Genomic DNA, 16,706 nt, shown 5'->3' on the forward strand with positions numbered 1-16,706 from the left:
GGAGAGATCCGGTCTGGTCCAAAAGTACCAGAACCCCCGAGCAATGGGACTTGGGAACATTTCCAAGAGAGACGGAAATATCCCTGGTGCTGTGGCCATGAGACCCCACCCCCCAATCCCAACAGGAATTTCATGAACTTCAATACAATGCATACTGACATAATGCTACTATAGTAACTGTACCGGCAGAAAACGAATGACTGTAAACATTTCTTATTAATATACTAATGGATTTCTTTCAAATGCTTCATGAATGATGGAATAGTTGTGTTAAATGTATATATTTAATGTCTTTCACATACTTATTTGTTTAATATTTGTTGATAATTTCTAACCATTATTATAATTGGTATTTACATGCCCCTGCATCCTCTAGAAGTGCACTGTCTATAAAATGGCAGCTTATATTTTTCTCACAATTTTAGAATTGGGATTTTAGAAATGCTAATTAATTTCCAAGAAGGTAAGAAACTGTATGCAGCAAAAGATCAATGGTTTTAAACATGTAGGTTAATGAAGAAAATTTACATATTCCCTGTTAAACACTTCACTTCAGAATGATCTGAAAAGAATATTCCAGCTAGGATTGACTCTTTTTGTTAAATAGGTTGTTCCAGTTGAATAAGCTGCAGTAGAAAATAAAATAATCAGCAACTAAATTAATTGGAAGCAATGTACTTTCAAAATATTTCTTTGTTTAAGATTACTTGGGTCTACCACTTTTAATATGCTGTTCAAACAAAAGATTAAGCAGAAAATTAGCTTGTATACAAGCAGATGTATGCCAACACCCATTTGATTTTTCCTGGTTTGGTCTGCTTCCAACTGAGAAATACAAGACATTGCCCAGAGCTTTTTGTCTGACACTGACTGGGGAAAGATATGAATTAAACAAACTATACAGATGAAATAAAGCAGTCAAAGGAAATTACCAAATATTTTTCTACTAGGCCACGTTATTTGTGGTCCAATTACATTGAGGAAACCATATGATTCTGCTTAACCTGGTTTGATTAACATGACAAATTCTAAAACTTCATATTACTAAATCTTTTATCTCTGTTTGATACTTTGATCCCTGATCAAAGGCTGGATGAAGGATGCCAGGAGTTGCTAGGAGAAAGGGGCCCTTGGGGTAATGCTGAAATGGGGAAAGGTGCAGAGGTGGGATTCAGCAGGTTCTGACCAGTTCTGGAGAACTGGTGGCAGAAATTTTGAATAGTCCAGAGACTGGCCCCACCCCATCTATTCTCTGCCTCCCAAGTTCCTGCTGATTAGGAAGAAATTGGGAATTTGAAGTAACCTTGTCCTGGAGTGGGGAGGGAATGAAGATCCCTATCAGCCCTAGAGGCCTTGATGGACTTGATCTTGGCCTTGTCTGCTTTCAGTCCCTTATCAGACATCACTCCTTTCAATCTTATATTTTCTGCCAGCTGATTAGGATACACAAAATGACCACCAGCTAATTAGCTCTGCAAAATGGCTGTCAGAAGACTCAAAATGGCCAGGTTGTGGAGTGATCATTGTGACCCCGGATGTCTCAGAATGTCATCGTACTCCTCACATGAGGAGGTCTTTGCAGCAATGTCCAGAGACTACACAAAAGATAATTGATGTTCATTGGATCTCTTGCACTTGCCTCCAATTAATCTCAGTAGCTGTGCTGGCTTTTGGGACACAGGCCCCAGCTGGAGGTATATTAACGGTGGTCGTGAAAGCACAGGGCTTCTGCAGTTTGTTGGATGGTCTCTAGAGTCATGTAGCAATGGGCTTCTCTCCCTGTGAGCATTGGCAGCTAATAAACGGTGACAGCGAGCTCGTAACTCTGTTAGAGAAAAATGACAGAGCAGCGCTAATGCACTCAACAGCTGGTATGTCAATTGAGGGGAAAGTCTCTTTGGTTAGAGTCACGGCTCATGGCTGGGCCAGGGCCCATTGCTGCACTTGACACAGGAGCCTGGGGAGGCAGATGAATATGATCACCCATGAACAGATGACAGGATTTAATGGATGATGCGATGATATACAAACTGACAGGATCCCTCAGAGAGGGCTAGCCTGCAAGGATGAATGCACCCTAGGTTAAGGACTGAGCCAAAAGAGGGAGTATCAAGGCACAGGGACCAAATTTATAGATTTCAGACTTAGTCTTGATTGGCTGTAGGATGGTGTCATCTCATCCTTGGAGATTAGCTCCACCTACTAGGGAGAACTGACTACTTTAACCTGCAGCAATATGTGGATTAACTAAAGATTCTGGCTGGCTACACATTATTTTATGTGTACATACCTGATTTAACTAATAATGATAAAAACTATAAACATACTGTATCCATTGAAGCTTGTTTATATGGAAATTACTATCTTGTGAATAGTTAAACATAATGAAACCTTTGAAAATGCAATCAATGGCAAACCAAAGATGAATATCTGTAAATCTCTTTTTTAACAAACATTGTTATCATTGAGGGGTTTTTGGCCTTCAAAAGTTTGAATTATAATTCATGGGAAAGGGAGCTGATCTTATATAATTTTAAATTTTAGAAACATAAAAATGTTGGTGTTTTGTAAAAGATGGAAGTTTTTTTCTTTTATATATGCATCTGTTAATGCCAATTAACCTTGAATTTTTATACCTTTGAATCTCACATTTAGAAAACAGAGTTGTTTGGGGTATAAGGAAGGGTTTGGAGGTCGTGGATGAAGGAAAATTAAGATGTTTGAGAAATGGATAATGAACAGTTTTTTGAACAATTGACTTCATTGTTGAATTCCCCAAGTGAGCATGTTTGAGAGGAATTATGAAATTGTGTCTTTAACTTTGCTTGGGTTTTATGAAATTCCATGGGAATTTCTATTGAGTTTTTTTTTTCCCAAAAGAATTATCATAGAAGGTTTATTATTGTAAAAAAAGAGAAAAAGAACTGTTTTTTAAATATGTAATTTATCTGTAATTTATTTTTAAGTTTATTTATTGGATAAACCAAGCATGATAAGGCTGTGATTTTCTATTGTCTTTTGTTAAACTAATAATAATAATAATAATAATAATAATAATAATAATAATAATAATAATAGAGTTGGAAGGGACATTGGAGGTCTCCTAGTCCAACTCCCTGCCTAGGCAGGAAACCCTACACTACTTAAGACAAATGGTTATCCAACATCTTCTTAAAAACTTCCAGGCTTGGAGAATTCACAACTTCTGGAGGTAAACTATTCTACTGGTTAATTGTTCTAACTGTCAAGAAATTTCTCCTTAGTTCTAAGTTACTTCGCTCCTTGTTTAGTTTCCTCCCATTGCTTCTTGTTCTGCCCTTAGGTGCTTTGGTGAATAGCTTGACTCCCTCTTCCTTCTGGCAGCCCCTGAGATATTGGAACACTGCTATCATGTCTCCCCGAGTCCTTCTTTTCATTGAACTAGCCATGCCCAGTTCTTGCAACTGTTCTTCATATGTTTTAACCTCCAGTCCCCTAATCATTTTTGTTGCTCTTTTTCTAGTCTCAAGATCCTCTTTACATCATGGCGACCAAAATTGAATGCAGTATTCCAAGTGTGGCCTTATCAAGTTCATTAGAATAAATATTTGGCAGACATTAGCCAATGCTGGTTCATAAAAGTTTTTTTTTTAAGTTTCATTTGAGTTATTTATTTTAACATTCAGTTTGTTTTTTAAAAAATTGGCTGCATCCTGATTTGACTTTTTGAAATTTTAAAAACATTTAAACATAATCAGTTTCATAGTAAAATAATTCCTCTTCACTAAACAATTTTAAAAAAGTATTCTGGATGTTTACTCTCAGTTTAAAATTACGTCAGAAAGTATATGAGCCGTGGTGATGCAGTGGTTAGACTGCAGTACTGCAGGCTACTTCTGCTGACTGCCAGCTGTCAGCAGTTTGAATCTCACCAGCTCAAGATTGACTTAGCCTTTCATCCTTCTGAAGTCAGTAAAAAGAGGACACTCTAAACTGCTTAGAGAGGGCTGTAAAGCACTCTGAGTTGGTGTATAAATACAGCGGTGGCTATACCTATTCTATAGAACCAGTTTTGACCGGTTCTGTAGAATAGGTAGTAACTTGGCAGCCTGGGTCACTGGAACTGGCAGCGACCCAGGCCTGCCAGGCCTCAGAACTGGATCTCTTGGTGGCACCTATCTTGTTTTTACTTCTGCGCACCATCTTTTTCAAAATATTGCGTATGCATGCATGGCACAAAATGGGTGCATGCCCAGGTACATCCCTGAGTGAACAGACAGAAACACATTCTAGAACCCACCCCTGTCTAAGTGCTGTTGCTATAAGTCATATTTCCATAAAGAAGATACCACTTCCTTACTCTTCTCTCTGTTTTCTGGTAAATAATTGTTCTGTCAAACGAAAACAAAGTAAGAAGATGTGAAAAATGTAAGCACAACTCTCCATATTTAAAAAAGTTAATTTATTCTTTTAGCCTCTCTGTTATGTATCAACAGGTGGAGGTGAGGGCAATGTGAAATTACCAAAAGAGCCTTGTTTGATAAGTTCAAACATCTAATCCTGCATATTTTTTTTCTGGACTGCTGGAGGAAAAATAAAGATAGGAACAAGGATATTTCTCTTTTATTTGGGTGTTGAAAATAACTGTCATTGAAAAGTAAAGTTTCACTTATGTCTAGTAAGAATTATTAGGTATAATAGCTACCAGTAATTAACCACCTTTGAAGTCATCTAAGATTTGGAAGTGGATATCATAATAGTTGTGTGACTGCTCAAACTCACTGCTAGTCCTGGCTGACTGGAGTTTTGGTATTATGAAAAACAGCATGAGGAGTGTAGTTTTGTCTTCACTCCGATCATATTTGAATGTAATTATCACATTATGAACAGTAAGGAAAGAAATACAGTAAGGAAAGAAATGTATGGTCATATAAAAATATTTATTCATTTTACCTTCCAGGGTTCTATTAATTCCTGATCCTATCAAGGATTGAAATTTTTTTTGCACTGTTTTAAAATTACCAAATACTGAGAACATTAATTACCATTTCTTTATTTCAGGAGTCCATTTTCATATACTGTAGTCATTTTTTAAAGAAGAGTTAAACTTATTCATTTATTTACTTAATGTACTCTATACAGCTACCCATTTATCCAAACAAACACTGTATGTTAAAAAAGGGAAATATTCTTAAACCAAATCAAACACAAACAAAAAGTAAAATGATGCTCATGAAATCTCAATAACTACTAATTGTTGTGTTTGGGCCTGGGCCAGCCATTGCTCCCACAGATGGGAGAGACGCGGCACAAAGTGAATGCGAAAGCCTGGCTGACAGCCAGGAAGATGTGGCAGACAGCCAGGAAGACGTGGCAGACAGCCAGGAGGATGAGGCCACTGGGACGCAGGATTCAGCAGACAGCCCAGGGGATTTGGCATGCAGTCCCTCAGACAGTTTTTCGTCCCTGGGTTCTTCTGCAGATCAATATATTGATCTGCGTAGCCGAAGAGCTATGCAAAGAAGGGATCGCTTTAAGGAGTATTACAAGTCATTATAGGAGCACCTGGGCTGGGTGTGGTTCTTATACTGAGGGCTGGGTGTGGTTCCCTTAATGAGGGCTAAAGGGATAAAAGGGAACAAAAGCTGAGGCAAACTGTGGCTGTTTATCTGTGTTATTTTGTGGTTCCTGCTCTGAAGTTTCTGTTCCGTGCCATTGGAGTTTTCAACACAGCTTTTTCAGACAAGTGGGAGGTTGAAACTCTGGGACTTGCTGTTTGCTCCAAAGATTCAAAAGGACTCCTGAAACGTCTTTGCTCATTCCAGATTGTCTTTGTTTGTTTTCTCCTGTGTTTTTGTATGCGGCTGAAGTAAGCCTTGCACTATCATTGTTTTTGGACACTAAGAACTGTTTTGAGTAACCCTTTTTTGTTTATTTAATACAAGTTTGCTGATTAGCAGAGCACGTGTGTGTTTGATTTCTTTCCCTTGGATTGTTACGCATTGCCTGAGCCAGTCAGGCAGAACACTAATTAGATGTAATGATGTCACAGTTCCTGTCACTAACATCCTAGCCTCATTGCCTGGGTGAATAGCCAGTTTTTTACAGCCTTCTGAAAGGGGCAAGCCATATTTTGGGGCAGGGGAGGGTTATTCCATATAGCAGGTGTCCTGACAGTAAGACTGGCTTTTTGGGACCTACGAAGTGACATTGATTCATTGAGGGCACCTGGGGCATGAACACTCTTCCAAATCGATTAGAAATCCCTGGGGAACAGCAATCATTATTGAGACAAATAAATCTACTAGACAAGGAAATGAGCAGGTAACAGCATCCAAGTATGGTCAAGGATAGTCAGTCAGTGTTTGAAAGCAAAAATAATCATTAATTTTCAAACTAAGTATTTAACAGCTTTAACAGCTCTGAGCTGTAGGTAGTCATGGACTGGATAAAAGAGAAGTAAAGTTTTTAATTTGATTAAGTCTGGGATGGCTAATTAAAAGGCTAATTTTAAAGATTCACTTCCAGGATGGCCATTTTTAAATAAAAATGCAAGAGTAAAGCTAGGGTGGTGTTTTGACTTAATTAAAATAATGGGCTCCTAAATTCAATTAGCAACAGTCCAGTAAACAAAATATAATCAAGATCTTTGTGTAATTGTTTATGGGGGAGGGTGGTTGTGACTGTTCCTGGTAATTTTTTAAAATATATTTTTTCAAGTTTAGTACAAGAATGTATGCCAATGTTTTATGATGTCAGCTATACAAATGGAACTATTAAAAGTCACATGATCAGAATTCCTGTATGCTTGAACTCCTTTGAAACAGGTCCTCCACCCTCTGTCAATTCTCAGTTGAGGATTGAATGACCCATTCATCTCTACATAGAAATGCACCAATATGTTTTATTCCAAATAAACTGGAAAAGAATCAGGCAAATGCAAAAAAAAAAGTATATTTCACATAGTTTCTAATTAATGCCAATAAATAAGTGCACCATAATTGTGAAAAATCATCCATTCGTTTACACTAGATGTTCTGCCAAATTATATAAAACAGAGTTGTCAAATCTGGACTTTTGTGAAGATACCAATTACAATTTATGTCAGTTGTTGAAAAATATATTATAACACCTTCCTAATCTGTTAATATTTTAATTTAAAATATTATTCAGGGGGGAAAAATAAATTGATGAAACCCTATCTCTCTCTTCTACTCTATTTCTATTTATTAATCTATTAGCATAATGAGAGAATAAAATAGAAGAATTAACTAAAGAACAAAATGTGTGAAGCACACCATCAAAGATAGTCTTTGTAATACAAAATTAAAGTACATATTAAGCCTTCTAGTTTCACTTTTAAATTCTGCAGCTTTGTATTCCATTTCTCAAGGTCACCACTCTACAATATCTTGAACTATTCAGAAAGGTGGTTTAATCTGAGAAAACCATTTGTTTCCCCATGTACTCAAGGCACCAAGGAATTTGCAAGAGACCATATGGAGAGGATGTTGCTCATTGAAACCTTTCAAACTGATATTTAATCTGGTTTATTAGGATTTTCAAAGTATGATTGATGGATGCACATTGAACTTTTTAGTGTTGATGAAGTTCTGCAACAACTGGGAATAGGGGCTGACTGGGAAAAATTGTCTAATATTTTCTCTGCAAAAGGATGGAAAATTTTCTTAAATCTTTTGGGATGTTCAATCTATAACCAAGAGCAATAATATATAAACACCATAAACCCTTTTTTATTCTTTCTAACCAAACAAAATGTGGAAAGAAAGATACTATCTATCACCAGACTAATTCTGTAGAATTGGGGAAGAACAGGCCTAAATGTAATGTGATGGAAGAAGCTGAAGAAATGAACCAGATATAGTTTAGTATTACAAAGGTTTAAAAAAAAAAAAACCACCAACAAATCAATTAATCCCAGTGAAAACACCACTTTTTCCAGCTCCCTACTAGATTCCCATATGGAAACCTAGTTGGGAAACTTGACAAGAAGTCAGAGATTATTTTTGATTATCAAAAATATTTTTGATTATCAAAAATATTTTTGATTATCAAAAATATTTTTGATTAATTTTGCTTGACTTGGTAATTGTGTTTCTTTGCTTGACTTGGTCATTGTGTTTCTTTGTTTAGATAAGGATACATCGCTGTAACAATGACTCAACAGGGCATAGGTTGATCCCCTTAAAGGACCAAATGATAAAGACTACAATGATGAAACTTTTAAAGCAAACCTCTTTACACATTCTTTAGCTCAGTCTTTGTTATGGATCTTGTCTATCATTTCCTAGTCGCTCCTCAATCAACTTCAATAGTCTAATTACAGAAGAAAATGTTAAAAGGCATTACGCAACTTAAAACCATCTCTATCAATTGGACCTGATGGTCTATGTGCTTATTTCTTTAAAAAGTTCTCCTCCCTCTAAGCTGAACCTCTAAGCATAATTTTTAATAAATCCTTCTGAACCAGCTCCTTACCCAATTTTGGTCACTAGCCACAGTCATCCCTATCTTCAAAAAAGGAGATCCTAATAACATTGAAAATTACCAACCAATTTTGTTGGGTTGTGTCACTTGCAAAGTTATGGAATCAATCAATAACCAATCCATTACACTACATCTTGAAACTAATAACCTACATTCCAACAAACAATTTGGCTCCAGAAAAAAACTATCCTATAATCTACAACTCTTACACTGCAAAAACACATCGACTACTCAAATTGATCAAGAAAAATCAATGATGCAATCTACATTGACTTTTGTAAAGCCTTCAATTCTGTAATTAATGACAAGCTGCTTTATAAACTAAAATCCTATGGCATCTCTGGACTACTGCATGATTGGTTAACAGCATTCTTGTATAACAGACAACAAGTGGCCAAAATAGGAAGTGCCATATCTAATCCTGCTCCTATCAACAGTGGAGTCCCTCAAGGCAGTGTCTTAGGACCAACTCTCTTCATACTCTGCATAAACGATCTTTGTGACCACATTACAAGCAACTGTGCTGATGATGTTAAACTGTCTGCCAAACTCTCCTCTTCCCTGTCACTCACGCTTCCTTGGTCAGAGGAGGCTTCATCGGCAGATTCCATCGGGAGCAAAACAGGCCTGCGGCATGTGGATGTTTCCCCCACATCCACCTGCACATTTCTTGGGGCAGGAGCTGGGCCAGAGCTAACCACAACATAATTGTATACCTCAATCCTGGGATAACCAAGCAACACTGTCACTGTCAAAATTTTGGCCCAATGTCTAAAGATGATATGGATCTCAATGGGTCTCAATGAGTCTATGAAACAGACTCAGGCTCAAAACTGATGAGACTGAATGACTATGTTTGGGGTTGCTAGTTCTAGGGATATTCCATCTGTAGTGTTATGGAGTTGCACTCTCCCATGTACTGTTTATGCACAATCTTGTAGTTAATCTTGGGCTAACAAGTAACTGTGTAACTACAGTACCACAACTGGTAACTGTGATTGAGAAGCTTTCTATAGTTCCATATGGTGTGCCAGTTGTACATTCTTTGTAACTCGAAGGCTCTTCACGTGGCTCTTGTGGTCATCATCTTATAGTTAGACTACTGAAATGTTCTACCTTAGACTTTTCTCAAAACCTAAGCCAGTTTAAAATATATGGACAGTGTTAAGAATACATTGGCATGTGCATGGGTCCCCACTGTCTTGCAAGTTATACTGATTGCCATTGAGTTTCTGGGTGCAGTTCAAAGTGCTGGTTTTCACCTACAGCCCTGGTGCTGTGATGGCTAGAAAGCAGTATTGCAGGCTAACTCTGCCTACAGCCTGGAGTTTGATTCTGACAGGACATAAGATTGACTCACCTTTACATCCTTCCAAGGTTGGTAAAATGACGACCCAGATTGTTGGGGAAAATATATTGACTTTGTAAATTGCTTATAGTAAAGCACTATGAAGCGAAGTGAATGTGATTGGACCCAATTAATCAAAGAATATAATATTTCTATATCCTCTGGAAAGACATTTCACTAGAGATCCATGCCATTTCCACCTTATATTCTTAAAACCGATATTATTATTATTATTATTATTATTATTATTATTATTATTATTATTATTAATTGGATTTGTATGCCGCCCCTCTCCACAGACTCAGATCATGATAGGGCAGTTAGGGCTACCAAAATTTTTACTACCACAGTGTGGACGTGGCTTATGCCTTTTGTTTCAACATCTTTCAGTGCAAATTGGGTGCTCTAAGGGGGAGCTCCAAATTTTGCTACCAGAACTGTGCTTCTGACCGTTCCCGTAGGAGCCCATCACTGGGAGGAGGTTTGTGATATTGAATAAGCCTTCTGCTTTGTGTGTTTTATATATATCAATTCAAACCATTGTTCAGTATCATTGAGAAGTCAAGATGGGGTGATAGCTTGAAACTGAATTAAATGAATAAAATAATTGGATTTCATAAAACAAAGAAAAATTATGACAAAAAAGACCTAGTGTTCCATGTAATCTACCCTTTGAGTTAATTTTTTTTGTTTTGTTTTTATTTATTCTTTTATAGTTTATTTTTATTTTTAAGTATTATTAAATTTACTTAAATTATTAAAAAATAAATTTTATTTATTTTTAATTTTATTTTAGAGAAATTATTAATACCCTTATTAAAAATCAGAGATACTTTGCTTTATATGTTTTAAATTTTTTAATGACATAATAGCATTTTATTTTTTACAAAGGGAAATGAATAGTGATAAATTATGATGTATGTTTAGGAAGCAAACAAATAAAACGATGGCTAAAGCAGATCTGAATCATTTCAGAAATGTTACCATGCCTATTAAATTTATTTTACTTTGCTTAGATCTGGACCGAAAATTTTCATAATTTGGTAGGATTAATCAGGGAAGCAAAGTGTTTCTGGTGTGTGCAGAATGAATTGGCCTATGTTTGAGTGACATATATATATATAATGTTAGAATATATCAGAATATCCATAACAGGTGTGAATCAAATCTATCAAAGGTTATAAAGGAAATCCAGTCAGAGAGAACTGAAGTTGCTGAATTCAGCACTTTCGTTTTAGAAATACACATCCATTTCATATGAAGAGCAGGAATAACAAGATAATCTTTCCCTATAGAATATGTATAGAAGTTTGCTAGTTGCCATAAATTCTCAAGCAGTGTGTTTCTATGTGCTAATTTAGGGTACCTTGGAAGAGAGAACATTGGGGGGGGGGGATAATGTACATTTGCCAACTTGCAACCAATCATGTTGAACAGTATCCTTCCACTGAATAGTGTTTTTTTTTTTTTAAAGAGGTAGGCCAATCCCTTGAGATTGAATGTGAATTCCCCATCATCCACAGCTGTTCCAAAGCCCTTTGGTGTGATTTTACCTAGTTCCACAGAAAGGATTTCAATCCAGAAGATGAGTCTATCTTCAGCATCACCATGAACCACGGATAATTCCAAGTGTATACTCTGCAGTATAATACTGTCTGGTGTTCAGGCCATAATATATACATTTTTCTCGGCTGTGAAATACTGATTAACCAAAATACAAGGAAGAGAAAAGAGTATTGATAGGAATATTCATAATTATTGCTATATCACTTTCTTTGAATATTGGGTTGTCTTATGTATTGTCCAATTTTACGTATTTCAGTTATCTCTTTGTCCCTGAAGGTGTGGCCTCCAATTTTAGTCACTTCAGTGCTGTCTTCAGGTAAATTTCTTCATCTTATCAGTAGTATCTTGTCTATTTATAACAAGGACATGGATGACCTCATAATGTTATGTGTGATAATGTGCTTGTGGTAAGGGCATCTGTTATACACTCATTCCTACTTCTAAAGCCAGTAATAGCCTAGCTGATCTTTCTCATCTCATTATCAGCTTCATGGATGAAAAACAGCAGTATTTTGCATATGGTCATAAAATATATTTGCATCAAAGTTTAATTTCTTCAGTTGTTATTTTAATTTAGTACAGTTCCTTCACAAATCTCATGCTTGCCTTGTTTTGAATTAAATTAACACAATGAAATAAAATGTGTTAGTAGAACCCCCTGCTTATGAAATTCTTCTTCAAATTGCATTAAATTACCACTGCTTCTAAATATACTGTACCTGTTCCCACTGTTTTGTATACTGTAACTCTGAAACTATTTTCTTAACTTTCTGGGAGTGGCTGTTTACAATTAACTCCCCACAAAAGAAAGAATTGTGTCATTGATCAGCTCATTCTTGCATCTACATTGCTTTAGCTATTCAAATATCTGCATATATCTATATCCATCCATCTAAACAGACAGACAAACAAACAGATAGATCTGAATATCTATATATCTGCATATCTGTCTGTCTGTCTCTGTATCTACCTACCTACCTACCTACCTACCTACCCATCCATTCATACATCCATTTATCTCTCTCTATTCTGAAACTTCTTGCTCCCCAATGCAAGAAAATGATTTATTATCATCTTAGGGAAGAGTAGTGTTATGTTACTTTTCCTGTAGCTTTAACAAGAAAGTGGTGAGGTGTCTAGGGGATGAGGACGGGGAAAACAAAATATGAAAGAGGACGTGAAAAGAAAAAAAAAATCTAAATTGTTTTATGTCATCTGTCTTTCTGCTTCAGTGAGTTTTCACCTTTTTTCACCCATAGTAACTGAAAATGCATTAGCGAATGAAAAGAAAAATGGGAAAGCATCCTCACTAGAATATACCCAAAGGAAAAGTTCAAAGTAAGAACATATGAAATGCTAATTGGGACTGGTGTTCCTGTGGATAGATTGCTCCTATGGTTGTCCTTTTGGATATGTTGATTATTCCTGAAGGAGTAGATGCATACCTCGGGTATGCACAGTGACTCACCATCATCCATAAAGACTAAAACAATTGCAGTGACAAGGAATTTGGTCACACTTGGCTGATATATCAGATTGCTGACTCACATTTTGATAGCTTCATATCTCATTTATGTAAAAAAAAAAGGATTGTATTGTGGGGCTAATCATGAAATATAAGGAAGGGACATCTAAGAGTAAAACGTAGCCACATCTCTGGCTTATATATCTAGCCCATTGGTCAGCAACCTTAAACACTCAAAGAGCCACTTGGGCGTGTTTCCCACAGAAAACAAAACACTGGGAGTCCAAAACCTGGGTGGGCTTGGCCAACTCAATGTCACTCTCTCCAGCCCAGTCACATGACCTCCCCAGTCATGTCTATCCAGATTTTGTGGCTCCATGTTTTCTATGGGAAAAACATAACTGCCTTTCTGTCTACCTTCCTCTCTCTGTATCTTTCTCTCTCTCATCTCTCTTTCTTTTATTCTAGCTCTCTGTTCTTCCTTTTCTTATCTTTCTCTTTCTCTCATCTCTCTTTCTTTTTCTCTCTGTATCTCCAACTCATCCCTCTTTCTCATTTCTCTCTTTCTCTCTCTCTCTTTCTTTCTCTCCCCCCCTCTCTATGTCTCTCTTTGTGTGTCTGTGTCATTCTCTCTCGCTCACTCACTGCCTCTGTTTCTCTTCTCACTCTTGCAAAACCCTGCAGCCCTCTGTGTGCTCTTTGGGGTTTTTTGCCAGCTGTGTTTCTTTCTTCCTTTTTGAAAGCTGGGCTGATGGAGCAATGAGTGGCAGAGGCTTCCTGCATCCTCCCCCTCCTCCTCTTGCTACCTCCTGGATGGCTGTAGCTGTGCCAGGATACTGTCCATGAGAGGAGGAAAAGTGGGAGGAGGAGGAAAGCTGGCAAAAAGACTCAGAGAGCACACAGAGCTGCAGGGCTTTCCAAGAGTCAGACACAGAGGCAGGGAGCAAGAGAGAGTGACACACACACACACACACACACACACACACACAAAGAGAGAGAGAGAAAGAGAGACAGAAAGAGATGGACAGACAGACAGACACATAGACAGACAGACACATAGAAAGACAGACACATAGAAAGACAGACAGACAGACACAGAGTGAGGGAGACTGGCTGATGGGTGAGTGTCTTTGGCGAGACCTGAAATTTGCCAAATCTCTCTCCCCCCTTCTCTCTGCCTCAATGGTGGGAAACAGCGGGTGGCTACTTCCAGGTTTGCTCTCCACCCTGAGAGATAGAGAGAGTTGCCAGTGATAAGTAGGGCAGGGAATGGTCTACAGGAGGAGGATGGGACCCAGTCTCCTCCATTGTAAAGTACGCTTTTGCTGCAGGCCATGGAGGGGATGTTGCGCCTGTCCTCCCCCTCCCCACACCAAAGGAAAGCCAGCCAGGCTTCTCCTTCCTTTCTCCCTTCCCTTTGCAGTCTGTTCAATCCTACCTCGGGACATGAAACGTGCGCTGGAAATGCAACATCGGAGCGCATCTTCTGACCCTTCAGAGATCACACACAACTCTCTGGGTTCCTCCAGGCCCATTTTTCTGAGAGTGGGGAGCAGCGCTGATGCCTATGCTCCCCTCACATGGACCCAGCTGCCTGGGGAAATGAAAAGGAACAAAAATATAGGTCTTGCTGAAAGAGCCGAGATCAGGGAAGGTATGTTCCACTACGAGACTACACCTCTCTACCACCCAATTTGACAATGGGGCTTTTTTGCAGGGCCATCTTTCCCCTGCTGGGCTGTTGTGCTTCCCCAGGGAATTGCTTCCCCACACCATCCATTTCTTTCTTTTGGCCTATTTGACAAGGGGGGAGGAAGGCCAGGCTTGAGGGATGGCCCCACTCCAAAAGATCCATCCCCGTCATTCTCTCCCAGCAATCTGTGCTGGTAGCAACACCAGATGTACCAGGCAGAATGCTGTTGCCATGCAAAGGCAAGTGCAGGAGCGCTTTGCCTCCACACTAAGACTCCAACCATGCCACTGTCACTACAGGGAGATAGGAAGCCACGGCAGAGGACCCAAACAGCCACATGTGGCTCCAGAGCTGCAGGTTGTGACTCCTGACCTAGCCATTGCCTTAATTCCACTGCACTGATAGCTGAAACTAAATGGAATTACAGATATTGCTATATATCAAATTAACAACAGTTTGATGTATAGGTTAAGGCATCAGGGAGAGTATGAGGTCTAGTTCTGCACAAAGGTGCAAAGCAATTTGTGTGATCTTGAGCCAGTCACTCTCTCTCTTAAAGCTAGGAAGAGGGATATGGCAAGTTACTTCTGAAGTGGAAATAAATTGCAGGGATTGGTCGCACCAGTTGCCCAAAGTCAGACTCTCTGAGTCTGCAGAGAAGGGTGGCATACAAATCTAATAAATAATAATAATAATAATAATAATAATAATAATAATAATAATTATTATTATTATTATTATTATTATTATTATTATTATTATTATTAAAGGCCCAACAGAGGAGAGGAAAGGAGAGGACTATTATGGTTGAAACAACTTGGAACCAGAATGCCTTCTGGCACACACTATCCGGAGTGAATATGATCAGAGGTTTTCTTGGTTATTACATCCTGTAGATATTAATTTCATATCACTTAAAACGGGGGGGGGGGGGGATTATGTTGTTGCAGGAATGCTTTGGAACAGTCATGTTATAGAAATAAAGCATCACTTCAATTTGTTCCAAAAATTCGCTGGAAAATATTTGTAGTCACCTTGGGATTTGAGAGCTTATAATATTGTGATGGAATTTTTTATGGTGTTCCTTGGGTTTTTTTGCTATGTGATTCTAGGTATTTTATTGATATATTTGACATGTTTTTATATTAAAGGTAAATGTCATTCCATTCAGTTTCATTTTTTAAATTTAATTTAATTTAATTGATTGTATTTTTATGCCACCCAACTCCTGAAGGACTCTGGGTGGCTTACAACAGGATATAGAAAGTACATTTAAAAATATCATAAAATATTAAAAACAAGTTTAAAAATCACAAACATACAAATATAGATCCTTGTGGAATTGCATGATAAATTATTTAAAATAAAAAAAGACTTGGATTGAAATTACCGTATCCAACAATGCAATTCAGGGGCGGGGGGGGGGGGGAGATCTGAAATTGGGAAAGTATAGTTTAGTGACACCTCTAGTTGTTATTATTTTTTTTGTTCCATCTTTCTTCCATGTTAAAATACATTAAACCTATTTCCCTTTGAAAACTTGCTTTTATATCTCTTTGACTGAGAGAGATTTGTATCTTAAGAATTTCACTTCAGCCTCAGAAGGCATAATTTGGAGACTCAGTCTTTCGGAACTTTTGCTTCTTCAGCTTAGTTGAACATCAGTGAAATGGAGTGTAAACAAAGTAACCTTGTAATGATCATGAGGTTTTCCCTTGTGTAAGCTATCTGTAAAGAAATAAAGAAATCCAGAAGTGTTCCATATTGACAGCTGTGGCTTGCTGCCCATCTGTCCAGGTATTAACAAGCACTGGGCATATGATTCATAAAATTCCCAGTTATCTCAGCTGGATAAATGTTTCTTGATTTTTTAAAAAAATTCTGACTGAGGGGTCCTTGGTGCTCTTGCACTAATGTGTTACCTAGTTTGGATAATGAAACATCTGCAAGAAAGAAAGAAAGCTCAGAGAGCACCAAGTATCCCTCATTTCAACCTTGAGCTACAAATATTCTCCTTTATTGGTACAGTTCTGACTCTTTGAAGAATAGAAACATAGAAACATAGAAGACTGACGGCAGAAAAAGACCTCATGGTCCATCTAGTCTGCCCTTATACTATTTCCTGTATTTTATCTTACAATGGATAT

The sequence above is a fragment of the Erythrolamprus reginae genome, chromosome 3 (assembly GCF_031021105.1).
Source record: "Erythrolamprus reginae isolate rEryReg1 chromosome 3, rEryReg1.hap1, whole genome shotgun sequence".
NCBI classification, from domain to species: domain Eukaryota; kingdom Metazoa; phylum Chordata; class Lepidosauria; order Squamata; family Dipsadidae; genus Erythrolamprus; species Erythrolamprus reginae.